This window comes from Taurulus bubalis (assembly GCF_910589615.1).
Source record: "Taurulus bubalis genome assembly, chromosome: 8".
NCBI classification, from domain to species: Eukaryota; Metazoa; Chordata; class Actinopteri; order Perciformes; family Cottidae; genus Taurulus; species Taurulus bubalis.
In genome coordinates, this window is record NC_136596.1 from 15,817,779 (window position 1) to 15,835,039 (window position 17,261).

The window sequence follows — 17,261 nt, forward strand, 5'->3', positions numbered from 1 at the left end:
GCCTGTAGGATTAGGACTGAGGGGGCAAGTCCAAACCTGCTCTCCTACCTCCCCTTCACTGACTTTACAACACACAAACGCAAAATTGTGGTGGAAATACAGGTGATATGTGACTGAACAAACCATCTAATTACGAAATTCAGTTATGATGGAAAATGGAAACTTTTAAATTGCGGTCACACTGAAACCACCATGACCCCCTCACACCTGTGCAAGTGTGACTGTATGGGTCCATGCATAGGGCAGCAGGCTGCTTGACAGCAGGATCAAGGTCAGAGAGTTTGAGAAGAAGGAAGAGAGAGGAGGACACCCAGGCTCTTTTCAGGGATAATCTCTGCTACCACAATACGAAGTGACAGGCTTTCACTGGCCCAAAAGGCAAACAGCTCTCAGCATTCCAACATGGCAGACTGATCGGCCTATTCATACGTAAAGCAAATGGCGACTCATTGCCTTGCTCCTCCTGACATGCAGGGGGGAATTTGAGAAGGATTTGTCTTGCAGGAGAGAAGCCTCACCTGTCAGATGTAGAAAAGCCCTTTGGCCAGGACACAAAGCACATAATGAAATCTGCTTCCTGTAGACACCCATGAAGAGGAGGGGCTTAGATACACTTAACCTTTACCTAGAATTGCATATGCTACATATTCTTGCTCGGGTTATAATTTTGTGACAACAGCAAGCTAACATGTTATGGCAGGAATCTTCTTATTTATGCACGACTATACGTATGATGGAGAAATACGCTAAGCGTATCAGTGATCCTTATCTTGGCTTCAACATCCTCCCTGCATAATGCGTAAGCACCTGCTGCTTTGATTAAAATGACATTGATAATGGACCTGTTTGGAGCATTACCTCTATCAGATTGAATTGAATAGTTATACATTCAATTCAAGCAGGAGGTTAGCTTATCTTATCATAAAGTGTAGAGACAGCTAGCTAGCTCGGTCCAGTGGTAACAAAATCAACCTGTGGCTCCCTCTAAAACTCACTGACTGGGCTAATATTAGCTGTTTCCCCCTGTTTCCAGTATTTGAGCTAAGCTAATCTTTATAAATGTTTGTACAGACCATGGTATCAATCGTATCATCTAATTATTGGCAATAAAGCAAATAAGCTCTCCCAAAATGTTGAACTATTGCTTGAAGGGTTTGAATTCTTTAATTTTACACAGAATGCAGTGGAAAATCAACAAGTCCCCTACTCCCAAAATAAGTTTTTGGCAATTGTTTCCAAGTTAATCAACCTCTGTGCTGCTGTATTGTTCAAGGGTGCTATTTGACAGCAGGCCGGTAAATCATACTCTGGTCAGTGAAGAGTTGACAGTCTGCTGATTTTCCTTGAAGAAAATGAGGGAGAATCCAATTGTTTGTTGGCTCCCTCCCCTTCTGCCTTTGTGGCTATCAGCAGGTCTCTGGAGAAGTGCTGGTTTCCGTAAACGTGCTGGGGAGATGTTTCCTGTGGCAGGTCTGTCTGCTGCTGATTAGAGCACATCCATCAGCCGGACCTCCTTGGAGCAGAGAGGAGAGCACTGGTCAGAGCTGTCTCCTAGACCAGACCAGCATCCCATAAATGAGACACAAGTTTACAACAGGTCCACACCCTGCCTCTCCGGCCTGGACAGCACGGCCAGATACCCTCATCAGTTGCCACTCACTGATTCAAATTTGAAAGTGCACACTATACACAATGTTGGAACTCAGCCGAGATGGAATTTGACAGCTCTCCAAGTGACTCTTATCTGAATGTATTTCATATAGATCTGCATTTTTAACACTTTAATGGGTCAGCTTGGATCAAATAATCTAAATATTCACTGGAAGTCACCCATGCATGTTTTCTGAACATCACGCGCTATATTAATTGTCTTCAATTGTTTTACAGTGTAGAGCGGCTGCCTCCAGGCTTACAGAGGTCAAAGGGGCTTTCTTTTCTTTTGCAGATGTGATCCTTCATCAGCTCCGGTCTGCAGGCGCTGATTGCTCTGTGCAGCAGTGTGCTTGGTTTCTTCCTCTGTAGACCCCTGTATCACCCTTGGGTAAAGCACCCACAATAGCAGGATGACTTAAGTCTAAAAACAGGCTGCAGCGCATGACCCCTACTGTGTTGAGGCATTTTTCTCCCCAGTCCCCATCACTTTCTTTGGCCTCCAATGTAAAGTGTAAACAGGAGGCCAGGCAGAGGAAACCACACAGGGTCTATAGATTGAACTTTCTTGTGGTCAGCAGCTCTGTGAACTCCTGAGTCCTAGAACCTCTTATAGCTCGTCTTTTGTGTTGGACATTGTTTGCGGATTGATGTCAAAAACAACCTGACCTTGCATGTGAATGAAACTTTGCTCCTGTGTTGGCACTCTGGAAGTGCCAGTAATAAAAAAAGACGAAAGGAGGACCATTAATGGGGAACAGTTCAAGGCATTGGGACACAAACAGGAAAGATTTAATTTAACAAGTGAGCACCAGAGCAGTAAACATCTCAGCTGGTTGGGTTATCAGTGCTGTTGTCTCAGGACTGGAGGAACTTCCCTCCCAAAAAGAAATCCCAGAGGTGATAAATTGTGCTTGTGTACATAAGAAAAAACAATGTTTTCCTTTTATGCATATGCTTTCAACACTATCTAAATCAGCACATATTACTGTTAATAATACAGAGTTACTCACAGTAAAGCTCTAATTTGAGACACATTTCTTTGTAATCCAACTCCTATGACATAATTGATCACGTCAGGCGAAGGAATTCAGTCAAATTTATGCCACACTTTGACTTAAGACTCCATTGCTTTTCAGGGCCCCTTCCAGGCATGCGCTTGTGCGGATGTAACATTCCTCAGAGAGCAGTAAGTGACAGAACACCACTGACCGTACTCACCTCAGCTTGTCAGGCTATTGAACCTGAGGCTGACGTAGACAATGCACAGGTCAACTAGTCTGCACTGCAATCACGACAGGCAACAGATTCCATTACTCAGGTTTGACCTTTTACCTTTGAGGGAGTGACAATGTAAGATCAATTAAAGCAGTGGGGACAGCGCCAAAACAGTCAAAGGACCATTTAGAGAGTGAAAGATATTCAATAAAAACAAACAAACTGTAAACAAACAATACAGCCATGCTAACAGCTCTGTAAGGCTCTACTTCGAAGTCTTGAGCTGAAGTCTAGCATCAGCATGCTAATATGCACAAAAAGGAAAATACTGACATGCTGTTGACAATGTTCATCATTGTAGTTTATGTTTACATGCTAATTTGGTTAGTTCGCAGTAGACACAATGCATTTTTCACAGGACAAGTGGAAATTGTGACCTGCTGGTTGTGCTACAGATAAAGTAAGGTGATGAATTAAGTCATTAGGCCTCTATGGACCATTAAAGTCTGTACAAAATGTCATGGCAATCCATCAAATAGTTGTCAAGATATAGCACTCTGGATCAAAGTGTGGGCTTACCAACCGACATTGCCAGAAAAACCTCAGTAACAGGTCCTCTGAGGATGGCAGGATATATTTTCTCAGGCTCCAGCCTTGGGTTAATTGCCCTCTGCATTTAAAGAGCTGAAACCTCATCATCCTCTTTTACCTTCTGGTAGTAATACAGGCGAAATATGGGTCAAACGTGTGCCCCAGTATGTTGGAGAAACATGGCTTCTTGGACTCACAGTTATTGAGCTGCAGAGGAGGCAGAGAGGCCACCACGGGCTTCAGGGAAAACATTTTGCTGTTCTGGCAAAGGAAAAAGGGAAATAGGAACTTGGCACTTCCAAGCTACACTACTAGAGGTGGAAATTAGAGGCAGGCTTGGAAAGATGTATAGTCTTCATAATCAATTTCTCAGGAAGGATTACAGCATTACATAGTAGAGGAGGAGCAGGCACCACTTGGCCCAGGCGTGGATGGTTCTGTTAATAGCTTGGCCACCACTGCTGTTATTGTTTGAGAGACACTACGCCAGGCAGACTCCTCTTTAGATCAGATACAGCAAGTCCCGAAGGCTGAGATCTCCTTTCTGCCATCCAGCTGCTGTCTGTTATGACTCAGAGCCTCTGAAGTTACAGACAGCTGCCCCGGCAGATCAACTCATTCTCACTACAGCCGTCTGTACAGTTGGATATAAAACATTACATTACACACAAAGGCAAAAACATAATGCAATATTTTTCAATGAATTTCTAATGATCCACGTTGTTCCATGTTTGAAGGAAGTGTGCAAAAACAAATGGATGATTTTCACAAATGATCAGAAAATCAGTAAATGAACCCTCAGATATGTTCTCATCTTGCGCATTGACTCCTCTCCTTCTCCTTACATCTCTGCTTCATGTGCATAACTCAGAGAGAGAGTTTCCCCATATCTCTCATTCCACTTCACCATCGTATCTGACCTGGATTGCTCATGGACAGACCCTGCAAATTCCACAGCTAACAAACTCCATGGGGCAGAAAAGGAGGGAGGCCTGTAGACTTTTCACAGAGGAACATCTTATCAGACAAAATACCACCAGCATGCAATTATATAGCAAGCTAGGTCATTTAAACACAAACTGCTGTTGGTACACATTTTCTGTGATAAAACAACTTATGTACATTCCATGTTCCATGGAAATGTTGTGCAACTTTGCAGCAACTCATTTGTCTGGTTCCAGACCTTCTACTCGCCCACTCCGCTGAGTTTGAGATGACAGTTCTGTCTGATATCATACAACCAACTCCAAGACTCTAAATATAATTTGTAATATTTGCAGTTAAATAGCTCAGAATGAAAAACTAAATATTGAGCTAAAAACATTCTAGATCAAATCAAAGGGCCCGACTGATACGATCCAACAGCACTGTACACGCAGATAATGCCCTTAGCCGCAGTCTTCCTCTTTTCTTTTGTTGCTCAGGCGTGGGTTGTCAGATCGCATATGCTGGCTGTCGTACATTGTGTAAGAGGAGGGCATGCTCAGTAAAAGCTGCAGAAGCCAGCGGTGTGACCTGACGCTGGCCCCTGACCTACACCCAATGGGAGCGAAGCTCAGCAGCAGGATGCAACTGCCGACATGACAGCTCCTGCTGGGAGGGGAACGGGTGAGGCACAGCTCGCCTCTAATCCCCACCAGATCGAGCTTCACCAGGCTGGTTCCCTGCCTGCAACGCCGTACTCACATTTCCGCACATCCCAACAGTGCAGATGGCCCTGCTTGACCAGATTGAGGGAAGTACCTGTTGAGACATAGGGAACTAAACTATAGTGTGTTCAATTATATCTAACAAGTAAAAAATGTCCATGTGAGCATGCAGATATTTGCTCTCACTTTGCATGTGATTGGTAATATGCATGTGCAAGGCCCACATGCAGCAGCATGTTTCATGTCACATCCACAAGGCTTAAGATGTTACCTTTGGGGCACAATGCCCAAAGCAAATACTGTAGATCTCTGAGGAGTTGAAGAAACAAGGGTAAGGCATTTAGGGGCTCCCTGAAAGCAATTACCATGGCACGCATTCATACACACATACAAAGGCTACGGTCAGTCAATGGTGAACGGCTTGACTCCTCAGGCTCTGGCTCTCCAAACACACCCTCTTCCTGTTTTCATAAGGAGAAAATGGGAGCAGCAATAGAGAGGAAGAGAGGCGAGACACAGCAGGGCGAGAGAGAAACTGTAGTATCATTACACAACAGCCAGGACAGAAACCTGCATTATGTCTGTTTTAATTGGAGCGGACACATTTATTATTATCATTATTTTTATCATCGATTAATCTTTTCAGTCATTTTTTAAGAAAAAAAAGTAGCTCTTTTTTAAAGCAAAAAAACTAAATTAACTGGTTTAAAGCTTATCGGATAGTCAATTTTTTTTAAAGTGGTGGTTTGACATAATAAGGCATCTAGTAAAAATAGATCACTTTCGGAATGTACAGTATAATGGCAATTTTTCACTAATATTGATTTGCTGTTGTCAACCATCAACAAAAGGGTTTCAACAAAGAAAACATAAATGTGGTGGGTGGTTTTAAGATGACCTACACATACCTCAAGGATAAGAGGATGCAGGGGAGGGATGTGTAAACCCCTAGTATGTGAAGGTGATACGATTCATGAGAAAAACGCATGACATAATACGTGAGTAATGGTCCCAATATGCTTAAGCCAGAGGTCAGACGTTACAAGCACAAGCCTTTCCCACATGAAAGCAGAAAAAGAAGAAACCACTGGCTTTTATCCACAGGCACGAGGCGTGCAGACAGCGAGCATCAACCAAAACAACAAATATTTTACAAAGCAGGGGAATTACCGGAGATAATTGCGTCAGCATGTATGAGAGGGGATACAGTGTATGGTATCCCGCAGTGTGGGAGGTGAAAACAGGGACACTTCAAAAGATTTTCACGCGAGACTCCGAGTCTCAGTGTTGCCAGTCTCTCAGGAAAAAACTCTCCATCTTTGCCAAAGATTGTGAGCTCCTCTCCTGGAAAACAACGGCTTAGTCACGGTGTGAATCAGAAGAGCCATAAAGTCTCACCCAGGACCTTTAGAAAAGTCACTACTGTAAATTGAAGCTTCAAACAGAGGAGTTATCAGCAGAGTACACTGAGCGGCTGGACAGGCTGCTCCTGTCGTCACACAGAGTGGATTCCCAGTTCCTATGACTTCCTGAGAGGCCCCAGGGTCTGCAGAACAGAACTGTACTGCATACAGCCAGTCATGATTACACTTTCAGCTAAGAGCGCACCACCAGATGCACATAATCAGCTCCTGTATGATGCAACTCATGCGAAGACATAAACTCCAGTTCTCTCAGGATATCCTGAGGGAACATTACAGAAGGATTTAGGGGAAAATAGAAACAAAAATATGACCTCAATCATTTTACTTTTGAGTATATTTTATTATTGAATCTGGAAGCAGGGCTGAGAGAAAGAGTCTTGGTGCGTATTTCCTTTTCTCCCCCACTCAATTATCTGCAAACTGTGACATATTCACCTCCTCTAAGAACTAGGGAGGGCCTCCAAGTCCGAGTGATAACTGAAGCAGCAGGCAGGCCAGGGGAGGAGAGCGCTCGAGCTGGACCACATCCACCTCACTGGGTCCGGGCCTCATTACAAAGCGCAAACACACGTGTGCTGCAGCCGCTGCTGGATTCACCCAACCAACACTAGATTATTCATACTTGAATGAGCTACTGTTTTTTACACATTGTGGCCCGTGTGTGGTAACTAATGAGATTTTGCTTTACAGGTCAGAGTTCATGTTGCTGTAACTCTAAGCAGGATTTATAATAGTTAAAAGACTTAGCTGTGGCTGATTTAGTAAATCCCTTCAAGTATCAGATAACATACAGCTAAATGTTATTGCTTATTTTTCTCTGCAGTTAATCTTTTGCAAGAAGAAACTCAAGTTATTATTACTGACCACAGCCTATACCATCAGCTGACCATTCAATAAACCCAAAACAGCGATTTCCCAATTGTAGCTTGGAAACCACAAGCTGTCAAGCTTTGGATTTTTCTACATGCAAAAAGTTAGTGTGAAGCGAGATACAAAGAGTTTGGGGGTGGTGTCTTCTTTGAGCTCATCCAAAACATTTGGGTTAAACAGTGTGCTTGTCTGCTCTATTGGAGTTACATTGTACATCACTTCATTATATATGTATGTATTATATTGTGTCGCCATAACATTTCTATTCAAGACCACTTTTACAAGATGCTTGTTTTAAAATGAGCAAGCTTTAAACATAAAGTCAGCTGGAGACAACGCTTTAATCTAAAAACATGAAGGCAATGTTAATACAAATATTGTTGCAAATATGAGTGTGAATTTCACATGATAAATCTGCCCAAAATTCCATGTAAACACATTAATTTGTCATTACAAAGTGACATAATTGTCACTTTGCCATGCAAGAACAGAAAGCCTGATAGGCGTAGCAACAGTAGATGGACATACTATCCAGCATTAACAGCTTACTTTTGGTTCTGTACCATCCGTTCCATCACATCTAATCTTCATCTAATCTCAAAGGTCCGTTACTATTTAACTTCTTTCTTCCAGCATAGCTTTTAATGGGTGGCAAGTTCTCTGTAAGATATAATTATTCCCAGCAGGCCTCAGTTAGATTTGGGTCTGTAAGATGTCACCTGTTGTTCACACAGCTCAACGTCTATACCAGGCCTGTTGCTCCCCCTACTCTTCCTGTGCTTATGTCTTTGATCGATAATTCTGTGGCCACCCGTCAGCCATCAATATGTGCACCAGAGAGGGGCCCATTGTCATCTAATTACAGGCCTACTACTCTCTGTGACTGAGCCAGTGCCTTGGTGAGTGTGATTAAAAGTCAGCTGGGACATGCTTTGGTTCTGAGCAGCTCTTTCAACTGGAAACAACAGCTTGGAAGCACGACTCCGCCGAACAAAGCTTTCTTCAGCACTCTCCGGTCGTGGCTGCAATTTTAAAGACTATTGGTGGTGACGTTTCTATGTGATGGGGGTTCACAGAAAGTGAGCAACGTGATTGAGCATCTAATTTAAGATGTAATTGAGAGCACCTGTGACATCTGGAGAGGCCAACGCTGAATCACACATGAGTTCATCTTCAGAGCCAGAGGAGCGGAACATCAGGACAATAGCTGATCGCATCAGGAGAGGGACAGCAGCCATCTGAGTCAGTGTGAGGAGCCAAGACCATTGTTTGTCCTGACTTGGGTAAAGTACAGCATACACAATAGGATCTGGAGAGTTTAGATGCGTAGGCTTCCATGTTCATCTGTGTATCCAGTATACACTTTAACTGGACTGCAACCCCCTCCCTTCCTGTGATAGTAAAGATCAGGAAAGTTTTATTTGATTTGCAAGCTTACAGTAAATCAGTTCAAGATGCGGCGACCGAGGATTTAGCCTGCATCTAGTCCCCCATAAACCCACAGTAGTGGATGGAAGAGGACTTTTCCTGAGGGGACACTCACAGGAAACACCTTCTCCTTTATTATCCTTCCTGCCGCTATCGCTGGCAGCGCCTGTTTGCTCTCTCTTCTCCTCTCTAATCTCCATGGCCGGCGCAGCCTGCACGCTATCCCGACATAACTCCTCTTTCTCAGGGCCCCACTCCCTCATGCATCCTTCTTCCAGGGCCAAGCTCCTCATATAAGCTTCATCCAAAAGCACAGATCAGAGAGCAGAAATGAAGGACTTTGTACATTGAAAAAGTACAATCACATTTGACCCAGCTTAGCTGCTAATCACAACAAGCAGTGCACTGTATATATTGGTTATAATTGCAGTGAGGATAAATAAAGCATCTCGGACTCACTCATCGGTTGATGTGTTTCTCAGTGATTAAGAATTAGTGATTTTCTCTTATCTGCAGCAATCATGTTCTTACATCTATCATGATCTGAGGCCCTTAGCAGATCTTAGTCTGGGGTTGAGTTTAGGTGACAACAGCACACACATGCAATCATGCAATCATGGACGCAGCAAGATTTATTATAGGGCACAATGAGTTAATATTAATGCATGAACAAAACCGTAGCTGAAGCCTAAACTCCAGATGTGTTCTCATGTCGCTTCATTGACACCACAATATTTTGACCTGTGAAGAGACTGTTTATTTTCATTACAGTAAAGTTCAGAAATCCCCAGAATTAAATAAAAATTAGGGTCAACCATGACCACCAGCCAGGAATTACTGCATCAAAGGGAAATCAATTATTTACTACATAAAGTTGTACTAATTAATTACTACACATCAGCCTATCAATCAATCATTAATAATTGTTCTTCCTTCTTTTTATATTTTAATGTATTTTAGTATATGTAGTCTGTCATCTAATGGGGGTACCATGCTTCATATGATGTGCTATGAATTTGCTATTGATTTACGTCAATGCAAGAGAGAACAATTAAATCAGAGCAATTATTGTTTTTCAGCTTCATCCTTTGCAGATCCACCATCTCAACTGACACTTTTTGTGCTACATAAAGAAACCTGTGTTATCTATAGCATGCACCTGTAAGATGCGTGTATACGTTTAGGATTAGGAGTTTAAAGAGTAGGAGTTGTCCTGCAGCTGAACTTTCTACTAATGCCTTCATGTACATATAGAAAGCTCTGGGATAACATCATTTATCAATAAGCAACCTTTGTGAGTCGTAATCCAGCATAAACCAACAATATTTAGCTACCAGATCCAGCCCACTGGCTAAAACTGAAACCTGTGGCCAGTGGTCCATAACAGCAGTTTTAACAAGTCCCACCGCTGTGCCCTGATCCTCCTCAATCATACCCGACCTGGTGATGAAGGGGCTTTGTCCATGCAGCTCTGAAGACACAACACCCTCTGTGCTGATACACGAGCTGCTGTTTCATCCTCACAGCTCATTGTAAATAATATTGTAATAACAGAAAAGCCAAACTCAAGCTCTTTCCATGGGAAACAAACCCGCTTTGTGTTCCTCAATGTGTATCTCAAGTGCTCAACTATTGCCCGTCTTCCTCACAGTACTGGACTCCAGGGCCAATCTTTTAGAGAGGCCCCATCCACATAGCTGAACATCAGAATTATTGGTTGGTTTATGGTTCATGCTCAGTAGAGCTCAGGTTTCTGCTCATCTGGTCTCTATAACACATGAGCTGTGAGGGGATATCCTCGTCTCCAACTTGGGATTCTGTGCTGTCTGATTTAGGAGAAACCAAAGATTTAAGATCCACAACTATGACAACATGTCTCCACATAGCATCAGTCCTTGCTTATTACTGATTATTTCAATCATTGTCATACGTTCCACCAACAGTAGCATTCAAAGTGACATAAATGTAGATTATTGTTTATTTGTTACTGTTCTTATGACAGTTATAGTTGCATTAAGACACTTAATTACCAACTCCAGGAGTTTTGACCTGTCTGACCTATAACTTATTTCAGGAAAAGAGAAAGAAGAGCATTTCACTAAACAGAACATCACTCCATCATCTCCAGAAATTCATGTTGGACATTATTCAAAATCAGTGATTCCCTATCTTAATGAATATAAAGTTGAAATTGTTAGCTAAATGTAATAAATAAAACAACTGAAACAGTTGACTAAATGCTAACTAATAAACTGTTTAAATAATTATCTAAATTGAATGACTGTATAGCGAAAATCATGAGCTTAAAGTCAGTGGTTAAAACAGGTAGCTATCTATAATTAATACAGAGTGTTCATGGTCCGGCTGGGCCTCTACTTTATTCCTAGTTTATCTCTGTGGCACTTAATCTCATCAACCTGCACACCTGAGACCCATCCACTCACCAAGCCCCTGCTGTATATCTACACCAGCTCTACACTCCAGTCTTTGCTAGATGGTTCAGTTTGCCGATGAGGTACTAAAGCTGCAGCCACAATACTAGTTTGGGTGAACGTCTTCTGTGTCCTTGTGTTTTCCTGTGTCCAAGGCTCATCATCCCTTTGTGGTTTGTGTTTGCTGCCCAGCTAATCTTCCAACAACAGCTCAAGTTCTCTCTACCTGCACCTGGTCAATCTGTAATATAACAAAAGTTAAATCGTCAGGTAATACTACATGGATAGAAGTTTTAAATAGCAATTAATGAACAGTTGGAGACACTAGCTAGCTGTAATGATACGTTGAATTTGTTAGCTAAATGCAACAATAAACAGCTAAAAACAATGAAATGTTCAGCTTCTGCCCCTTCAATTAATATCTAAACTCAACCAAAGCAACCTAAACACTTCCAGTTAAATTGTGTGAAATAAATAGTGTAACAATACCCACTTTTAGAGTGTTAAATCATATTTTAAATTAATTTAATGGAACATATTCGACTATGAGTAGTGTCAATGACGTACTATGGGCGTATGTCAGCATATATAAAGGTTGGGACTCACTGATGCAAGGAGTTTTAATGACGCTGCTTCCAAACACACACACACACACACACACACACACACACACACACACACACACACACACACACACACACACACACACACACACACACACACACACCGCTGTGGATCCCTTGTCAGCAGCACTGCAGTGTCCTGGCACAGTTAAATAGTTCATCAGTTTTCAGCAGCCAGCAAAGAAATCATTTCTGAGCTAGAAGGTTGACAAATTATGTTATTGATGTGTTAAAATGGTTGTCTTTGTTTTAATTTTGAAGGGAAGTCTGTGGTCCTATGCGGGTCGATGGGTGCTCAAATAAAGTGTGTCTGGGGCCTTCAATCATCAAACATATATATTCATAATACAGTTAGGTGCTTTGGGGGAGGGTATTTAAACCATCAAACAACAGGGTGTTTGTGTAAATCCTTAAGTGTCGAAAGAGACCCATCAGTCCAGCCGAGCGATGACAGTTGGAGTCATCAAAGAGACTCTAGTGCCACAGCATCTCACAAAAAACCCAAACAATGGCAGGAAGGGTCTGTGAGTCTCCAGGAGATGAGCCACACACAAACATCTTCAAGCAGGATTCATTAGACTGGCGCTGAGGTTTGGGAGGGGGGTCCATCCACTTCCTGTTTTTGCCTCCGAGCTAAGCGGTGACGAGGGCCTGCGTGTGCCAACACCACTAATGACTCAAAACTTGTGTTTGGCTACTAACACGATCATTCAATACTCTATTATGCCCAGAATGGAAATGGTGCAGACCATGCATCCTGGGGTCCACACGTGTGTATTGGCAATCACATCATCTCATTAGTGGTGACCAGAAATGATGCCAGTGACTATGTGTCCCACACAATGGTTTGTCAAGAGACTCCTAACACAGAGGACATCCTCCCCATATGGCTGAGGGAGCCTGGCTCCAATACTAATCTGCTCACTGTTTATAAAATAAACAGGCCCCCAACGCTAACCTACAGACTGCCCAGTTTCCCCCCTCCTGGGCCCTCCACATTGCATCTGGCTGACCTTTGACCTGGACTGTTTGAACTTTTCTTCCTGTCCAGTGTAACATGCATATGGCATCAAGGCAAAATCTGCACTGTCGGCATTTTTCATACAGCGGAAGAGGGGATTACCAACGCATCCCCTTGGAGGTGGCACATGTGGCAGCCGCCTTCCCACACATGAGCATAGAGGGTTACAACAAAGACCTTTGATTATGATTCATAAAAGTCCCAAAGGCTTAGTGGTTTAAAAAAAAGGTTTAACACCTAGATGCCATGCTATAAAAGTGCAAATGAGTTTGCATTTAGATAAGGCTCCATTTAGTGGTGTAAAGTTACTTCTAATTGCAAACCATGTGCCACTAAAGGCAATGGCATTACCTTTTCAAAACAAGACTGTTTTCACACAGACACCCCCACCAGACACCCCCACACACACCCCCGCCCCTTCTCTCTGGGAGCCTCGAGCCTGCTAGGCCCACTGATGGTGGAATGAGACGAGATAAGCCCATGGTAGGCCTCCATCAACACATGAGGCTTGCCAAAGCGAGTAGAGTTACAGACAGGCACTCCTCTGGGGCTCAGTGGGAGTAGGAGCGGGCTGGGACGGGGCTGCTCAGACATGGGAGGCTGCTAATCTGCCCCCAGCCAGCCTGCTGATGCCCACCATCTGTGTCTGTAACTCATCACCCACCGGCCAGAAGCCTCCGCAGGCACACACACAAGTAAACAATCACCCAGTGAGAGCCATTTAACAGCTAATTCTTTACCTGGCTCTGTTAATTACTGATAGTGCCACCCAAAAAGTAGAGGACAGGAGCCAGTGTGGAGAGGTAAGAGGGAATAATGGGGAGCCAGCTGGGAATGGGGTCCCAGTAACCTTAGGCGGTTTCCTTGTTCTCAATATGGAGGGAATTTGTGAAAAATAGCTCAATCAGAACACAAAGATATGAAAACAGTCAATTACCACTAGCAGGGAATGGAAACCCGAGTCAAATCAACAGACTTTGCAAGTGTCAGGAAAAATGTAGCTGCTGCGTATGCTTCATTTACTTGACAAGACTTCACAGCTGTAATTGCGCGTGCCTCTGGCAAACAGAGCCAAGGGATGTAGGGGGTTAAGAGGTCAGTAGGATGGTCCAGGGGGAGACAACTGATGGAGATTAAATGAAACGCCTAAAAGTCCTCAAGGTGTATGACAGACACGCAGGTGTGCAGCAGTTACCCCTATATAACCCCCACACACCCATCGTTTGGATCTTAAATATCCTGTGGGCAGGTGATTAGCAGACACAATTACTATGCCTCACTCACCTTTTTACCACTCACCCGCATGTTTGGATCTCACGTGACAGAGACAGGCTTGTTGCCTTATGTGATTGGAACCCCCTAAAACCACTAAGTGGCTGTAGTTTCTTAAATTGTGCTCAGGGACTTTCTGATTTTTTTTTAGGGAGGGGTCAGAAAAAGAAGAGGGCGAGCTAATTTTTTTTGCTTTTGCTGAAGGGAGGATTATATTTTTAGGCATTCAGGGTATTATTTTAATTTTTCCATGCCCAAGTTTTGAGTTTTATTCCATCCTGTGGGTAGTTACATCAAAATAGTCAGAACAACAATCATGTCGTCAAGCTGTTAGTAGGACCACTATGTCAGTTTTGAAGCAGTGGATGTGTATCTTTTTAGTTAATTGAACATTATCTCTCTAGAAGGCACACGTTTTTCCCCAGTCGCCTTCACTTCACTTAGCATTTTAACAGAACTATCACATTTATTATAATGTTATCCTATAGTATAATGCACGATCAGCACAATATTTAATATTGGGTGAAACAAAAACATTTTAGTGCTGAAGCACTTCAGTCTGTGCCCCTGAAAACAGAACACACTATTTCTTATTTTTCATTATTTTGATAATTAATTCAACTACTATTGTGTGATTTGGGGTCTGTGAAAAGTGATTGTTCTATAAACTCTATTATATGAATTGAACTTAAAATCAGGGGCCAAGTTTAGAAATTAGGTTGGAGGGTGTTGCATTTTTGATATTAAAGAGGGTCAAATCCAAATATTTATAACCCTGAGGAGGCTCAAAGTCAAACATTAAGCTCAGCCGAGAATAACTTTCGCAGGTTCCCTGATGAATAAGAACTGTGATGACGTAATTTTCTAAATACACCCATGAGGATTTTTAGTTGTTATTCCATGTCAAATTTACCAGCTAAGTATTAACCATTTATATAAGTAGACCATAAATGGAAACAAAATGATACGGTGGAAACAGCATAGGTGCCAAAACTATATTTCCAAGGTACACAGAGCCTTGTATATTACATGATGGAATAAGTCTGCAGGCACAGCTCCAGACTTACATAATGTTATTAATGCCTGCTAATGTTTTAACAGTAGTCTATGTTTAGGGTGGTCAAACATAGCTGAGAGCCAGAGGATGGAGAATATTTACAATGCTATGTCTGGAGAGAGAGCTGTCGTAGCAGCGCCAGACACTGGAGGCAAGTATTCATGACAAATGTATTACAATGCTGCAGCAATAAAGGGCAATTATAACTGATTAGCTTTAAAGGTCATCCATGACACTACAAGAGGACAATAAAAGTGAGTTTTTCCTTTGGCAGATGAACAGAAGAGGTCCACTCTGAAAGAACAACACAGGGATGATTCAATTATCCACCCTGGCTCTCGCACAGAGATTCCCGTCCCCGCTTAATGCCACAAAGACTAATGTTTTCCCTCAGTGCAATAAATAACTTTTTATTCCCACTGCCACGGAAAGTTCACCTGCACAGACGATCACACTGTCTGCCCTCATATTTGTTACTGTGGCCTTTTAATTTGACCTGAGAACAACCTGTCATGCTCCATCAAACATGGGAATCGGATACCTCAGGAACACAGGCGCCTTTGCTTTGCGTTATGCCATCCACCCCCTCTGCGCCTTAACACATTGAGCCTGGGAGCAGAGAGAAAGTCACCCGCATCACATGAATCAAGCACTGTGACAGGGGTCCGTTGGGTCTGGGATCACACGGAGGATCACAAGTCTCTCTTTTTACTGCTCCCTCTCCCATCTCGGTGAGCTGGGATGAGAGAGGCGGGATGGCCCTCTAAAGGCATATATTTCCGTTGATGAAGAGATAAATCAGATCATTTCTGGAGTAAGGAAGGGAGCACAGAGAGAGCCTTCTTGGTTGTCCCCCTTTGAGATGTAAATGGCACGGTGGCACTGAAAGAGGGCCAGGTGTCCGATGCAAAGAGGGAAAGCGTGACGGTGCATGCATTCCTCTGGGACCTAGACCATTAACTGTTGCTTTGCCTCATGTGAGCAAACATCAACAGATCCTATAATGGTTCATAATGGCTTGGTAGAATGACAGAATGGGTAAGTATGATTAATAGCTATTGACAGCTATTGTTTTTCAAGTGAGATATTATTCATATGTACACACCTAGCCTACCTGCAGTTAGACTGATCATATAAAACAAATTGTAACTGTACAGGCAATTATTCCCAGATCTTGTCTGCCTTCTCTTGTAATCACTACTCTGAGCCCCTCGTGACCAGAGGTCAACAGCTGCAGCTCACGCCTTGCTGGACGATTAGAAACCAGTTAGCAGGCTTTCTGAGGTCATCAAGGTAGCAATTTGCAGTGAACTCTTTCAAGCCTTAGGCCAAACCTTAAAATATCCCACACCTCAAGGTGGAGAAAAGAGGCAGTCTGCAGTTCAAACAGTGAATTAAGAAAAGACGAGCAACCTGTTATTAGTCTAAACGAGGCGAGAGACTGGGAATGACCTCTTTGGGTGGGGGGGGGGACGTTTTGTAGCTGAAGAAATAGCCTTAGAGTAGAAAGGTCAAATATCTGTGTCATGAATATATACACTCCTCCAGTGGCTTCCCTATTTTTTTTTCATTTGCAGATAGACAGATATACACCAGACCATAGACTCCTATGTGATAAGATGTTGTACTATGTAGTACTATCTGAGGTGATATGTGACAGCGCACAATTACAACGTTAAGGAAAATGTATCACTGCAGAGTCTAAATTCCAGTCATTATACTAACTGTGGTAGAGGAATTTAACTAATCATCATATATTTAGGAGGCTCCTAAGACCTTGTTAACCACTGCTGTACCACAGCAATCTTGTTTAAAAGAAAAGTGCCACATCTTTGGGAAATATTCTGAATCATTTATTTTTTGCAGTAAATTAGATGAGAAGATTGATCACTCTCATACATCCGCTAAATATGTAGCTACAGGAGTGAAGCAGCCAGTTAGCTTAGCTTAATATATAGACTGAAAACAGGGGCACAGATAGCCTGACAAAATCCATCAGCACTAAGGCTCACTAAGTACAACCAAG